This window comes from Salminus brasiliensis, chromosome 7, assembly GCF_030463535.1.
Source record: "Salminus brasiliensis chromosome 7, fSalBra1.hap2, whole genome shotgun sequence".
Taxonomy (NCBI): domain Eukaryota; kingdom Metazoa; phylum Chordata; class Actinopteri; order Characiformes; family Bryconidae; genus Salminus; species Salminus brasiliensis.
In genome coordinates this window covers 31,666,845-31,683,080 of record NC_132884.1, presented here as the reverse complement: position 1 = coordinate 31,683,080, position 16,236 = coordinate 31,666,845, and the positions used below count along the sequence as shown (strand labels likewise).

The 16,236-nt window shown below is 45.1% G+C and overlaps 1 protein-coding gene across 1 annotated transcript in view; it reads right to left on the bottom strand.

Moving 5' to 3' along the window:
* The window catches only part of plxna1b (plexin A1b), a 212,870-nt gene extending 196,846 nt beyond the window's left edge, over positions 1-16,024 (bottom strand). The window contains exon 1 of the mRNA XM_072684612.1: positions 15,928-16,024. The gene's annotated coding sequence lies outside the window, so the exon portion shown is untranslated. The remainder of the gene's footprint in view (positions 1-15,927) is intronic.
* Between the last annotated feature and the right edge of the window lie 212 nt (positions 16,025-16,236).

The following is a 16,236-nucleotide window of genomic DNA, read 5'->3' as shown; positions in this document are numbered from 1 at the left end:
TTTTTAATTCAACACTGGTATTGGATCGTTTTTGGGTATCGACTGATATGCAAAGTTTTTGTATCTATATCGGAACTGAAAAAGCCAGATCGTGCACCCCCAGCAGTTTCTATAATGCCCCAGCACTTTCTATAATGCCCCAGCAGTTTCTATAATGCCCCAGCAGTATCTATAATGCCCCAGCACTTTCTATAATGCCCCAGCAGTTTCTGGACTGAATTACTTAAGTTCTGCTTCACATGTGTGGTGGTTCACACTGGTATCTGCTGTTGTCTGTCAACTACTGGTTTGAAATAACTGGTTTATAGTGGGAGAATGTGCTGGGGTTTCTATAGCATGTGTATGTGTTAGCATTAGCGTTAGCCTCCTCCTGGTTCTGAACGTGTTCTTCAGTGCTGGTTTAAAACCGAAGAGAAGCATGCGGTTCTCCCGCTGGTAAAACAGAGCGTTTCAGTGATAGTTTTATAAAGTGGTCAGATGTTATGCTCTGTTTTCATGTTCCACTGTAAAACAGCTCCACACTGCAGATGCTATTTTATTTACCTTCTAAGAACGTCTGCAGTGCTGCTGCCGACTGGGAGTAATGTCAGTTAATGGCACCTTGAGGACACCAGATGGTGCGCCGAACACTGTGGTTAAAATAAAGAATTGGAACAACTGGATCGGGATTAAAATAGCAGATACCCGATCCATTAAAACATGCCTGGATCAGCCCCGATCCAGTGGATAGGGACATCCATATTAGTTTATGCTAGTTTTGAGTAGGTTTTGGCCTAAAACATTCTAAAATAAATATAGGGTGGATGGATACATAAAGGGGGATGTTGGGCAAAGTAGTGCTTTGTTTATTTTATTTTATTTATTTATTTTTGGTGAAGGTACTACTACTAAGGTAAAGAAATCCGGATTTCGGATTCTGAAATCTAAAGTTTCTCTACAGTAAACATCCTCTACATCGGATTCTAAATTTCCTAAATAAAATTTAACAAATCACATTACTCACAACCAGGCTAGACAAGTTTGACATATTTAGTATCAATGCAGGCCTACTGAAATTGCTATTGGTGCCATCCTAAACAAAAGTGCGGCTTTTTATCTGCACTCTGTGATCGTGTGTCCTCTCCAATCTAATTCCATCTTCATAAAACCCCACTCGCAATCATTGCCTGTGCACTCTCTTCCCAGGACTGGAGCAGTCTTGACCTGTATTTCAGCTCGCAAAAGTGGATTAACCTATTGAGAACAACAGGGGGGATTTAACGGGTCAAAGTGTGCACTCAGGGTCATAAAGAAGGCGATGAGGCGAGTGAGCTCCCCCCACCCCTGTCCCACAGGAGATATCTTGGTTCACACTGCAGACGAGAGGACTAAGCCTGTGACAGTGCTTTTAGTGCCGTTTTTACTGTGGCAAGACCTTTCCTTTTTTCAACGGACAATCAGCAAAATTGCCCTGTACTGAAATGCACAGCGTGCCCGTTCCAATTTAATTAGTCATTAACGTCCTTAAAACTTTTTGATTCTCACAGCGGGGGAGGAATTCAAAGTAGAGGATGACTTAACCCCAGACGCACACACCAAAAAAAAAAACCTCCCCCATTCAAAATACACACACGTTGTCTGGCTGTGGTAATTATTCCCCCTGCGGCCCACCGCAGCTACCCAGGGGGCCAAGCACTACAGCACGTGAGAGCTGGTGGCCAGTGGAAAGCCTATTGGCGTGAGCGCACACACACACACGCAAGAACATGGGGTGGGCTGGTCCACGTCTGCTTGGCGCATTACATCCTCTTGGCTCTGATGAGGCTCCAGATCCTGCTACGGTCACGCATGCATGTGTGTTTCCACTTAACACAGCATGGGGAACGGAGCCACGCTTTCTGTGGAGACAGACTTTTTTGTGTGTGTGTGTGTGTGTGTGTGTGTGTGTGTGTGTGTGTGTGTGTGTGTGTGTGTATAATGTGTGTCACACTTACTTGTGAAACCCACCACAGATCTACACTACATCCACAGTCATCTGTACTGCCCTGCCATTAGAACACAGTGTAAACAGATCAACGTTCCCTGGCCTTTTTCTCTCTACACTTTTCTTCGCAATCGCTCAGCAGCCAAGCAGAGGATTAAACTCGGCACCAATACGCCAATCAAAGCAGGGATTTAGGTTTCTAGACCCTCCCACACCACACGTTTCAAAAAGTGGCTGCCAACACAGCAGGAGCTCGTTTCAGCGCAACTTTAGAAAACGTCAAAACACTTGACTTACAGAAAAAGACGAGTGCTGAAAAACTACAAGTGCTGTTCGAGGGCAGTGATGAGGAGGCTGGGGACAGCTGATAAAGATCAGGATTGGGATGTGGCTCCATACAGTTAGATAAAGCATGTCACCAATAATTAAAAAAACAATAATAATAATAATAATAATAATAAAATAAATAAACAACAATACTGACAAAGACTACTACTTATTTAAGGACTACATTTTTTTTTTTTTTTTTTTTTTTTTTTAGAGCTGAATGATATTGGGGGGGTGACATTGTGGTATTTTGTTGTTCTGATGTGTACATATTGCAAAAAAAAAAAAAAAAAAAATTAATTTAAGAAAAAAAAAAAAAAAAAAACAGGTTTCCAGAAATCAATGCAATTCCCCAGAAATCAATGAAACATGATAATAATGCACTTCCTGTCTCCAAGATTGGAGTAACGACATTGGGCAGATCTCTGAAAAATGTGTCACAGAAAAAATTCCCTTTCTTGAAGCAAGTTATAGAATGACATGTAGGATTTATTTGCCCTACGCAACATCCTGCGATGGGAACATTGTGCAAGCACACGTTGCGATGATGCTGCTGAGATGGTATATTGTGCAGCCCTGATCAGTAGGATTTTAATACACTGCAAGACATGAATCTAGAGCTGGGCGATATGGAAAAAAATTATATCAAGATATTTAAAGACTTTTTTTGTGATATGATATTTATCGCAATATTTTGTAATTGTAGACAAAATGAATCAAGTCATTTTTTAACTGCTATCCAAATACTCTTCCATACAGAGTGATTTATTTATAATGTGCTTCACTCTACTGAATTAAATAAGACTGATTACACTGAAAATGTACTGAAATTTCATTCACAATAAACTCATAAAAGCATAGTGTACCACAATAACATTTATCATGATATCATAAAATATCGTCATATCGCCCAGCTCTACACAACTCTACTCACAATCCCCTTTGTCCTGGAACAGCCCTATGTAGTATATTTTGGAGGGTTGCTGCTCAAACATGCCTAGCCAAACTAATCTGCTAATTAAAAGGCAAAAATCTAATTAACACAGTTTTTCACTTCAGCTGCAGTCGACCAGCCATGGCTTCAGTGTGGTTTTGTTTATTCTGATCCCTGGAGGTTGGTACCTGACGTGCTTCTTTAGCTTAATTCATTAGATGCTAGGCTAACTTTATTGTTAAACACTGAACTTAAACTTTAGGTGTTTTAACCCACCAACAAGAGAAGACCGGTGACATTATAAGCATCTTGTCAGTTGGCAACATTAGCCTAGTGACTTCTCCTGGAGTCTGTGACAAATCTCCTGGAGTCGGTTTGATCTGTTGCCACACTTTTCCTTTAAAAAGCCCTCATAAAGTCGTGTGGGGATGTTTGAGTGGGGAAAACTGTGCAGAGGAGGACCACTCCAGGCCCAAAACATCTGAAGCACTGGTACAAAAACATGCATGAAAGTCATCTCTTCATGCCCACCATACAAAATCTAAGCTACCGTGACCTCTTATTAGGGTTTCTTAATCATTAGAAGCGATCTGACCAAGATGAATAGGACTTAGCATTCCTAAATAAGTTAACCCTCATAGTCCAACACCGATACAAGTCTGGCCTCTGTGCTGATTAGCTTTCGCGCATTGCTTTGAATAATGGGGTCCTCTTTACCGTACACCAAAGGCTGACCCGCACTAAAGCGCCTGCTACATTTCACCAGCCATTTACAATGAAGGCCAGCCTCACCATCAATGACTCTTTAGACTAGATAACACAAAAGAGCAGTGAACAAAGACAGGGACAGAGAGAGAGGCTGAAAGACAGAGAGATGGATGAGGCAGTGGGTCTGAAGGGGTCAAAGGCACAGCAGATGGGGGGTAGGGCCTGGAAGCGCAGGCGTGGGGCGCTCATGCATTCCTGTGGGATTTGCGTATGCCGGGATTCTCTTTGCTGTGCCTTGAAAACTAGCCCGGCATACTCTCGGCACATTCTGCTAGCGATTACTGGTCGTGAGAATTCCTCAGATTGTAGACCGATCGGCAAGTCAAAAAGGGAGCTACAGATCGGGCCTAGATAACATTAAAGACTTCTGTGAAGCAGGAATTACAGATTAGACTGCCATAGTTACAACTGGCCTCCAGATTACGCAGGATTAGGGCAGCAGGGTCACGGTGTCTTTACTGAAAGCGAGAAGTGGAAGTTTGATTCGAGAGCCAGACTGACTTTCACAACATTCGTCAAGAAGCAAAACAAAGTAATCTAGAGGAGAGACACATATGAGAATAAATGCAAATTTTTCCCCTGACAGGGTAAAGAGAATTATTGTCCTCATACAGCCCCCCGCACAAGTATGCATACTCTTTCACTCACACACACACTTTATCCTCCTACACACCCAATCCCGTATGTAAAGGTCTGCGAGTGGGCATGCCTGAAGCATACTGCAGAATAAGTGCCAGCCACTCTGAGGGGGAGAAAAAAAAAAAAAAAAAAGGAAAAGATGTAAACAGACTAAATAAATTAGAAGACGCACACACACACAGAAACACACAGACACACACACACAAACACACACATTCCATTCCCACTTAGGGGCTGCGCATGCATCAACAGTTAAGCTGGGATCGACGCTGATTACACACACGTGTGTGGCACACAGTGCTAAAGGAAGGCGGGAGTGTGTGCACACCCATGCGTGTGTGCTTCATCAGTCAGAGCCAAAGCAGTGATCTTTGACCTCTGCCTAAATACCCGGCCTAACAAGGCGTGTACCATGGCAGCCAATGGTACAATGGTTTCTTTCCCTTTTTTTGGGTACAGAAATCTGCAATGCTCAGCCTGGGAATGGTGTGGACATACAGCGCCCGGATCACTGCTTAAGGGGTCCATAATGTGGTGAGTAGTTTGACATTGTAAGCAGATGTTAATTTAGAGTAGATCCCCCAATTTCCTCCTCAACTTTAGTCACTTGATTCCCACCCATTAGCCAGAACTCCCACATGACACAATGCCACCAGTACTAAGAGGGCGAAGCCATCAATCACATCATTACAACCTGCTGCCAAGGCAACGTCACTGACCAGCTAACCCTGCTTGGAGGAGAACACTAACTGCCAGTTCTGATACATAGCCATCACTGATTTCTGAATTGTGCTTTCTGATGCTCCTGGCCACGGATGGCTACGGCATCACAGAGGATCAAATCTGGCCCATTCTGGATTCTGCGTTTGTGGTGCCACAAGAAGCAACCTAATTCTGCTAAAGCTCACAGCCAGACAGTGAACGCTCACATGCTTCTGCACATTCCTGTTGTTCTGCGTTGCACGAAGAGCCGGAGTCAGCTAGCAGCATTCCCACACTGGACTAAAGCTGCTGAATTATTCACCTCCGCACTGACTGCAGGGTGAGCACTGCACACACCGTAGCAGAGACTTACTGTGTGAGGAGAGAAGGAAAAAGATCGAGAGGAAGCGAGAAAGAGAAAGTGCACGAGTGTGTGACTCTGCATGTAGAAATAGTCTGACAGAGCATGTGAAACCGAGAGACACAGCGCATAGCTCCAAAAGCGTGCGCTAATGCTGCAAAGCGGCGCGCTCATTCTGAAGATAACATCAAATGCTCACTTCCTGATCAATACTGCCTGCGACACAGAGCATCCAGCTTAACCCCGTGTTACACTAAAACCGGCAGCCAACTCGCCTCAGGACTGATCAGCTTCTGGCTTTGGATAATGGGGTCCCGGGGTACCTGCTACGGTACAATTTCCGTACAGCGTTGCAGGAATATAAACGGGGAGCTTGAGACGATGGATGGATGGTAGTTAGAAAGAACGGATGGAGCTTTGTTCAGCTTGCCATTGAAACAAGGCACATTACCACTTTTCCCCCCTTTTACAACACTGAACTTGATCAGTACAAAAAACAGACTGGTGTTATGTGACTTAGGGGGCTGCTAGGCAGTTGCTATAGTATCCCAATGGTTGCTATGGGGGTCACTAGATAGTAGTTATGAAATTGCTAAGTGGTTGCAAGCCTGTTGCTACCTTGTTGCTCTTGGTATCCCAGCTAGTTGCAATAGGGTCACTATGGTGTTGCTAGGCGGTTGCAATGGAGTCACTAGATGGTTAATGGTTAAAAAACATAATTCTAGCTTGTTGCTCTTGGTATTCCAGCTGGTTGCAGTGGGGTTGCTAGGTGGATGCTATGATGTTGTTAAATGGCGGCTAGATGGGTGCTAAAGTGTTGCTTGGAGTTTCTTGTAATGGTACCTGAGATGGTTGCCAAGTGGCTACTGGTTTATATCATGACATTAAAAGGGGGGCACATAATCTTGCACCCCACTTCAGTCCCATAGGACTGAATTGTGTACAAATCATTGTGGAAACACACATACATACACACACACACACACACACACACACATATATAGCCAATCATACTACTCAAAAATCAGAAACACCACTAACATGATGACCTCACACAGTGTGTGTGCACAAATCTAGTCTGAAATAGCACACAGCGCACATGAGTGTGTGTGTGTGTGTGTGTGTGTGTGTGTGTGTGCGCTATTTCAGACTAGATTTGTTACAGAATTGGATCTGACTCATTCTTTGTTTCCTTCTCATACTGCGATCAGCAGTTTCTACAGATATTGACCGGATACTGATACTAACAGAACCTCTCCAGTTCTAGGCAATGGAGATTTCAAACTAACTCTAGGTGGACCGAACACACTTTAGTAGTGCAAAACAAAAACAAACACCACCACTTAATACCAGGGAGTTGGTGTGGGTAGAGAAGCAACATTTTCTTTTGTTATTATTATAGAGAATAACTGCATAAGAAAGATAAACCAGGCACTCAAAGAGACAGAGACAAAGAGAGACAGAGGCAGAGAGAGACTTTAAAAAGCAGAACTCTTATCCACACCCTGCTAAAAGCACGCACGCACGCACGCACGCACACACACACACACACACACACACACACACACACACACACACACACACACACACACACACACACACTCCCCCCCCCCCCTCCCTACACCCAGGGTCCGTTCAAGTGCCTGTGCCATCCCTCCAGGTTCCCCATTTGTTCACTTCTTTTGATTCTCCGTCTAGAGTGCTCTCCTCTTTAACACTGCACTCCCCGTCCCTCACCCACACACACTCCCGAGTGCTCGCACTTGTTCAGCAGGGCATATGTTGAAGCAGCAGTGACAGACACTCCACTCTAAACCAAACACTTCTGATAAAATACTCTCGATTTGTAGCCCAAATCAAAGCCTACTCCATCTATATTCTAATTAGCACTTCAGAGCTTTGATTGTGGAAGTGCAGAAGTTTCCAGTCTTGAAGCCAGATTTAATACAGGTGGACCCCGAGCAGAGTCACAAACACTTCACAAACAACCTTTACTCAAAGACACCGCCAGTGTGTGTGTGTGTGTGTGTGTGAGCGAGAGAGAGAGAGAGAGAGAGAGAGAGAGAGAGAGAGAGAGAGAGAGAGAGAGAGAGAGAGAGAGAGAGAGACCTTTGAAGAATGGTTAAAAGTGTAACAGATAAAAATAACACCAGAAAAGGCTGGATATTAATAATACATAACTTCCATGAGTGCTGTCATGGTTGCCGGCGAACTCAGGCGAACGCAGGCTTGGTATCTGAAGCTCCATCCCACTCAAACCCAGTCTGCAGCACTGAGCCCAGCCTTTCGCTGAAGATTGTTTATATAACTAGCGTAATGGTATAAAGCAGTTGGTGTTATGATCCAATGCTGCCTCGGTTACACATCTTTACCATCCTGTGCCATTCTAAAATAGCCCCCCTGGCCTGCCCTCGGCACTGGGGTGCGCTGTATGGGGAGCGAAGACTCGACACGATACATTAGTACGCTATATGTCCAAATATTTGTGGACACCCATTCTGCACCAATGTATTTAGCTACTTTAAGTTGTAATCACTGCTGACACAAATGTGCAAAAGCACACACACCCACACAACCTGTAGAGAAGTACTGCCAATAGAATAGGACTCTCTGAAGCAGATAAACACAATCCTAGTGGCACCATGCCCCAATGCCAGGTGTGGACCAGAGGGGTATAAAGCCCCACAGCATTGAGCTGTGGAACAGTGGAACTGTGTTCTCTGGAATGAACAATGGTGCTCCATCCAAATTCTCAGTGGGGTGGTGATCATCCAACATCCTGACCTCACTAATGCTCTCCTTGCTGAAATCAATCAAATCTTCACAGCAATGCCCTAGCAGCCAGTAGAAATCTAGTAGAAAGTCTTCCTTGGGCAGTAGAGACAGTAGAGAGGTTACTCCTTTCCGAATACCTTTTTGAGAAGAAACAACACATGAGCAGGTGTCCCAATACTTTTGTCCATTTAGTCTAACATATTTCTCTCTAAAGATCTTATTTAAACGCATGCTAAATTCTCTCAAACTGAAAACCAAAACATTACAGAGCCCTGATCCAACACGTTAGCTACTAGCTAGTAACGCTAGCCCTGACTGAACACATGAGCTAACGCAGCAAAGGCTAGTCGCCGTGTTCTGAATCTGGCTCCTAACTTGAAGGAATAGTTTGGTGAAAAATGTAATTCACACTATTTGAAAGCTAAATGTAGTCAATTAGCGAAGACTTGTTTCTTCAGATTTGCACTGCGGCTATGAGGCTAATTAGCTAACGAGTAATTGAAGCTTGTACACCATCAATTAGCGCTGAGTGGCTTCTGATATATAACAGGCCAGAGCACAGACATAATTCAGGCTTCTTGGCAGCTACGACGTATGTAGGTCTGCCGTTTGCCGTTTCATTTTTTTAAAGAAACGACAGTGTGGCATACAGTGCAATAAAAAGCACAGCCAAGCTGAGATTACATAACTGCGCATGCTTTCAGACTGCGTGCGCCATGCTAATTAGGATGCTATTGTTGTTAGCTACATGAGGGGGGGGTGTTTATAGCCACATTAGCCTGTAGCTCCTGTGCAAAACTAATGAAGCTAGCATCAAGGCAGGGAAGTTTCTCTGAACAGCATGCTTCATGTACAGAGGTCGTTTAAGGAGCTTTAGATTAAAAGAAAAAAAAAGATGTAAATATATAAATAAAAAAAAAAGAAAAAATGAGATACTTTAAATAAGAAAATAAGATTTAAAAGCCAGCTGCAAATGTACAGTAAAGCGCAGCAGGCTCCCGAGCTCATTTATCAGCAAGTGTAAACAGAAGTGTTTTTAACCTGGGTTTAAAAACTGCTACATTTGGGACACATCCAAGATCTTCTGGGAGTTGGCTCAAGTTGTGTGTGTGTGTGTGTGTAGCATAGAAGCTAAATGCTGCGTCAGACACCTTGGGATAAATCGTTTTTGTATTTTTTGCCATGTTATTCCTTTAAATGCTGGAAGGTGTGTACTGTATTGTTTCATGTAGGGCCGAGTGTGTGTGTATGTATGTATGGAAGGCTTGTGATCGTAGGGTTGGCACCGTGTGTGTACAGTGCTGTTGCGACTCATACATGCTGTGCACAGTGAGCTGCTGTTTGTGAACGTGGCCCCTCTCGGGAGGTCAATCTGCCTGCATAGTGAGCGCCTCAGGGAGAGACACAGTCGCTGGGGCGCGCACGTGTGTGTGTGTGTGTGTGTGTGTGTGTGTGTGTTCTTGCGTGCGTTTGGGGAACTGAGGCCTATTGCTCCTGTTTGCTCTTTATGACCCAGCACTTCACACTGTAACAGCCAGTCCTCTTAAACGCTTTTTAATATCATCGCCTGCCTCAGGACAACGCGGGAGCAGGAGCGAGAACTACAGCAAGACTGTGTGAGAAAGAGAGTGTGTGTATGAGCGATGGAGGGGTGTAAAAATGCATCAAGGCGCGTCAGTCTGAAGGTGGCGATTCGACAGCATTGGCTCCGAAATGCTGGAAAGGATTAATATCAACCACAATAATATTTAATGAAGAATGAGCTTGTTTTTCTTCAAGGTAGAAGGTCATGTCAAACATCAGAATTGGGGGGGGGGGGGTATGAGCCTAGTGATCTTGAGCGTAGTAAAATTGTTAGCGTCAGGGGGGTACTCCTCTAACTGTCTTCTGGGATTTTCACACACACACAGCCTCTGGAGTTTACTGAGAATGGTGCAATAAAGGAAAAACATCCAGTGAGCAGCAGGTCTGAAGATAGAAACACCTTGTTGATGAACGAGGTCATCAGAGATTACACAGACTTAAAGCCACTCTGAGAGTCTTCTGCTCACCACAATCATACAGAGTGCACCTAACACCTTCCCTTAAGACGGATGGGCTACAACAGCAGAAGGCCACGTCAGGTTCAGGTTACGCACTCTGTCTGCCAGGACCAGAAAGCTGAGGCTGCAGTGCTGAGACACAGGCTCATCAAAACTGGACAGTTGAGAACTGGAACAACAAAGCCTGGTCTGAAGCTTCTCCATTTCTGCTGAGGCACACAGATGGTAGGGTCAGGATTCTGCACCAACAGCATCAACTCATTCAGCCAACCTGCCTTGTGTCAGGTGGCGGATATGGTGAAATGACGTAAGGGAGCGTTTTCTCGGCACGTTACCAGCCTGTTAATACCAATCATTCAATAATCGCATGAATGCCACGCAAGTATTGTTGCTCACCACAAGCTTCCCTTCATGGTCACAATTAACTTCCATCTTCCATTGCCTACTTCTAGCATGATGATGCACCATCTCACAAAGCAAACGTCATCTCAAACTGGTTTCATGAACATGACAATAAGCTGAGTGTTCCTCTAAGGCCTTTCCACCATCATATCGGCGTGAAGAACACCATCTACGGAATGTGGAAGAACGGGAGATTCACAAGATGAAAGTGCTCCTGAGAAAAGTGCAGGAATCAGGTGAAGAAATCATGATATGACATTGATCAGAATCCGAGATCTCGTGGAATCCATGCCATGAAGAACTGAGATGCACTAACCAGTATTAATAAATACTGGTAATAAATCTAATAAAGTGTCCAGAAAGCATGTGGATCATTTATTGTCCTGGTTGGGGAAACCCTGGTCTATTGCCTAAACAGCTCCTCCAGCCACATCTGGGTATTCAGGGTGATGAGAGCCTCTCAGCTTACAGGCTACCAGCATAGCTCATACCTGGCCTATTATAGACTCTCAGTGGCCCATGGCTGGTGCGATAAATACCAGGGATGCCTCTGGAGTTCAGGCTTTGGCTGCTTGAATCTTAACGAGGGTTTAACCGTGGCATGAGCCTTGCTTATGCAGAGATAGGCCGACCAAAAAAAAAAAAAAAAAAAAAGTTGATAGAAATCAAGCACACTGAACTACAAGCACCGGAATGTGACACTTGGGAGGCTTCCGGGCAGTGTGTGTGTGTGTGTGTGTGTGTGTGTGTGTGTGTGTGTGTGTGTGTGTGTGTGTGTTTGTGTAAGGAGTGAAAGGAGAGAGAGAAGTAGGCAGAGGGACAGAGTGAGAGAGAGGGAGAGAGAAACTTGATGGAGGACACTGTCATACTGGTTAGACATGTCTGCCAATCAAGCCAGTTGTACCAGCAGCCATCTTGCCAAGATCTCAGTCACACACAATGCAAACACACACAACGCAGACACACTTCGCAGCCCGCCGCAAGCACAGCTTTGATTAACAACGAGGCTTGGAGACGTCCAATTAATTCACAAAAACTACTTTTTTTTTGGCGAGGCATAGTGCAACACATTGAAGCCACCTCTGGAGGACACAGCCAATGCGCTGATAAGGAAATCATCCACAATGTCAAAGAGCGCAGAACATGCATAATCTTTAGTTTGCCAAAATTTTTCATTTTTCCTCCTCATAATCATCTAGGCTGAGTCAAAACAAAAGCCTAATCTTCTCCCTTTGTGGCCAATTTATAGCAATGCCCATATCTCTCTTTCTCCGTAATTGTGTCCCACTTGAGCAATTTATTTCCAATCATTTTTTTTTCTGTTGCCAAGATAAATTCTTTCTGTCCGGGGCAAATCTCGAGCGGCGCCTGGTCATTAGCAAAGCGTTTGGCCGCTGTTAGTTACCACAAGTCCAAATCTCGGAGCTGTGGAGGCTATGGCTCCCGAATGCCTGTAAACACTGGATGAGGGGGCGGAGCTAGATGTTTGGCCAGCCCTTGACAAATGGTATCGCAGGAGCTAGCAAAGAAGCTACTGTATGTAAAGTACTTAGACGGCTTGGTTTCACAGAATGACACAGCACATTTTAACGCAGCCACATTGATGTGGACGATTCCTGCGAAGCTTTATTAGCTTGATTCTCTAAATACAATAAATATTTACCAGATCAGAGGCAGCAGTGTCAACCTACAGATCAATAAGATAGCAGGTAGTCTCCTGCAATGACTGTAAAACACAATAACACACTGATGCACCCAATAGGTTGCATCGAGTTTACACATTCAATATGGCTGAGGCATGAAACTCGGCCCAGCAGCCTCTAAATACTGCAAACACACACACAATCTACATGCACTACTCTAATTAATACAGAAGGCAAAACATTTAGCTTCACGTAACTTCCAGACTGCATCCAACAATACAGGCATAACAGATGGGTATGTGATGGAGTTACATGTGACACTCCGTCCCAACTCCCAAGATCCTTCAGATTCTTCACAAGTCCTGGTTCACAACTGGAGGAATACCAATTTTCCAAAGTCTTTTAAAAGCAAAAGTGAGGAAAGTCTGGAGTTTCCGGATGAACCAAGTGTTTACCAGATGTGACACATCAAATTATATTCCTCTTTTCCTGCTTGTGAAAAAAAAATAAAAAAAAGAAAGAAAAAAAAATGCAAAAGCTTTTTTTCTCACATAACCGAAGTAAGTACAAAAATCTCCACATACGTTTAGCTTTTCCTTTTCTGTGACGTGTCCATAAGAACATAATGGGATTAATATTTACCAATTAAATCAGATACAGATAAAAGTCTTTCATTATTTGTACAGTAAAATAAAAAATAGTGTTAAATGAACCGTCAAAGACACTGACCGAATCCCTGGTCAAGCAAGCAAGCACACCACACCAATAAGAGTCCTTGGGCAAGACTCCTAATCCTACCTTGGCCTACCTGTGTAACATTAGTCAAATGTTAGTTGCTCTGAATAAATAAAGGATGATCTCTTATCTTAGCTAAATGCTGTAAATGTAGATATAATGGAATCACTAACAGAGCACTGACTGCACCTTCATCTCTCAGACATGACAGTCTGCGTACAGGGGAAGCAGAAGGAGGGAGCAGGAGAAAAAGTAGTCCCTATCCCATTTAATTATTTACTACTTAATTTGCTCTTTACAATAAAAAAGAGATTAACTACTTAAAGAAAACACTTCGCATCGACATTTTCATGTCAGGATCAATTATCCAAAAGAAACATCAGTATCGACAGTATCGATATATGAGTATCAATGCGCCAATCCCTATTCTGACACAGCGCGCCGAAACAAATCCGTCCGCCTGCGTCCCTAAACATAAACAGCCGGGTCTTCTCACGGTCCCGGCTGCACGAGCTCCAGACAACAACAAACACTCCCATGTGCCACAATCTGGACCTCATCAAATAACGGCCATTCCTTTATGCAAAGTGGTCGGGGTCTCGAACAGGACGCCTGTTGAACATCTCTTCAGTGTGGGGGGCTTCGTGTTCTGTCTGGATCAGACCTGACACCATTTTGCCCACAGTGACTAAACCAGGAGATTTCTTGCACTCGACTTGTGCCTGGTACCAAAAGAAGGGATTGGAGCACGCATGAGAGAACACACACACACACACACACACACACACACACACACACACACACACACACACACACACACACACACACTCCCCATTTCCATGTGAATGTTCGCCATGCTCTTAACCGGCAATTGGGGACAACAATTGGTGAAGCAAGAGGGCTCTATAGACGACCGGGATGTCGAGGCCAATCGCTTTTCAACGGCTCTGTTTCATTAAACATTCAGTGTACGTGCTTTGCTCAGTCACTCAATCGCACCAGTTAGTGTGTGTGTGTGTGTGTGTGTGTGTGTGTGAGGGGGAGGCTGCGTGTGTGCCTGTCTGTCTGTCTTGTTAAAATGGGCAAAAAAAGCGCAACTGCCCGAATAAAAAACAAAAACACCCCCCTAAAAAACCACGACTCAGAAGTTGGGCGACTTGTGTGAATTTTCAGATCCACCTTAAATACTGCAGCAGCCGCATTGTAGTGGCTCAGGCGCCTCAACGTAAACGCGGCACCATTTAAGGTGGAACTGCCAATTCGAATAAAATGTAGCTAACTTTTTAACCAGCTGAAATATCGAGTTTATTTATTTAATAAAATATTATTATTATTATTAATATTATTATTAAGTGCATCACTCCATATAAGCACCGTCCCCGCTTGCCAGGGTGTTAGCGAGCCCTACGTGGATGTGTCTATGGGGCTGGATGTTTACGAGTAGTTGTGTTCGAGCGTCTGCGGCTCTCTGCTACACACACACACACACACACACACACACACACCCTGCAGTGCTCCGCAATCAGGCTAGGCTATTTCAACCACGAAGCAACAAGAGCCTCAATCAACTGTCCACTAACACCACAAACACTTGAGCTGCTCACGCACGCAGCCCACCATTACTCCTCATTTTAAAGCCAATGAGAGCGTATCGATTGTTCCAGGGGGACCAAAAGCCCACACCAGTTAACTTGCCCGTGTACTTAGAGAGGCTGGGTCGGTGGGAGGGCTGGTTAAAAAAAAAAAAAAGCCCTTGGAGACAACATATGGCTGCAAGAAGTGTTCGGTATGGTGATGCACAGGAGCAGAGCATTCCCCAAGCACAGGCACTGCAACTACCCTTCTACACTTCTGCCTTCTGGAGTTAAGGGTCTTGGATTGATGCTGGTGGGATTCTCGGCGCTCTACACCCATTTTCACAGAACTGTAGGCTAAGTGGTTGAGCAAAACGCGCGCGCGCACACACACACAAACATTTATATACACTATTCACACACACTCACACACACACATTCACACACACTGTATGAATAGCCTATAGGACTAAAAGGACACACCGCTGCACACTGGAGGTGTTCTAATTTGATACCATGTATGCAGTGTAGTGCAGGATTGCGGAGATTGGTACGCAGCCCGTGTACAATCCCACCGAGCCTAAGAAGTACTAAGGAGCGGCTACAAAAAAGAAATCGCCTGATCCCCCTAATTCCAGCCGGTGGGACCTAGCTACATTCCGTACGGGCTCGTACGACCCCGAGCACGGGAAGCTCGAGCACGAGCGCTGCTGACTGGCAGCAAAAATTTCAATGCTGATGTGCGAAGTTTAAGAGCTAAACGTAGCGCAACCGCAGACCATTAAAAGTTTGCGCCCCGCAAAAATGTGGCCAGTCCGCTCCGAAATCCCGGGGCTGCTCCGAACCCCCAAACATCTCGGTCTGTAGCGCGCGGAGGCGCCAGGATAACGCCGAGATCAGCGCGTGAAGAGAGGACAAGAGCCTCCCACTACACCAAACTATCCCCTCGAAAGCCGAGCAGCCCAAACACACAGCCACATTCACACACCCCATAGACATTCCCCTCCGGTAACCCCCCGGTTTCGAGAGCCCGACCGTAGAAGAGCCCCTTCTCGTACTTACTTGCTCAGGTGATCCTGGGATTACACGTCCGTGCCATAGTTAAATTCCTGAACTCGCGGCCATATCCACCGTGGCGACCGTGTGCTCGCGCTCCCCGGTGTGAATAGGATGGAATGCAGCTCTGCTGGCGGAAGGGGCGGCCTCGATGTGAGTCACGCCGGGAATGACGGCCAGCGCGGCGGAGGTGTCCGGTAGAGGGCGCCGCTGCGCTGCGCTGCGCTGCGGTGCTGACGGAGACACTCGAGATATGCGGCGCAGTGAGACAAGCAGAGGGCTTCTCCTTTCTCCAGGGCCGTCTTCAGAAGATCC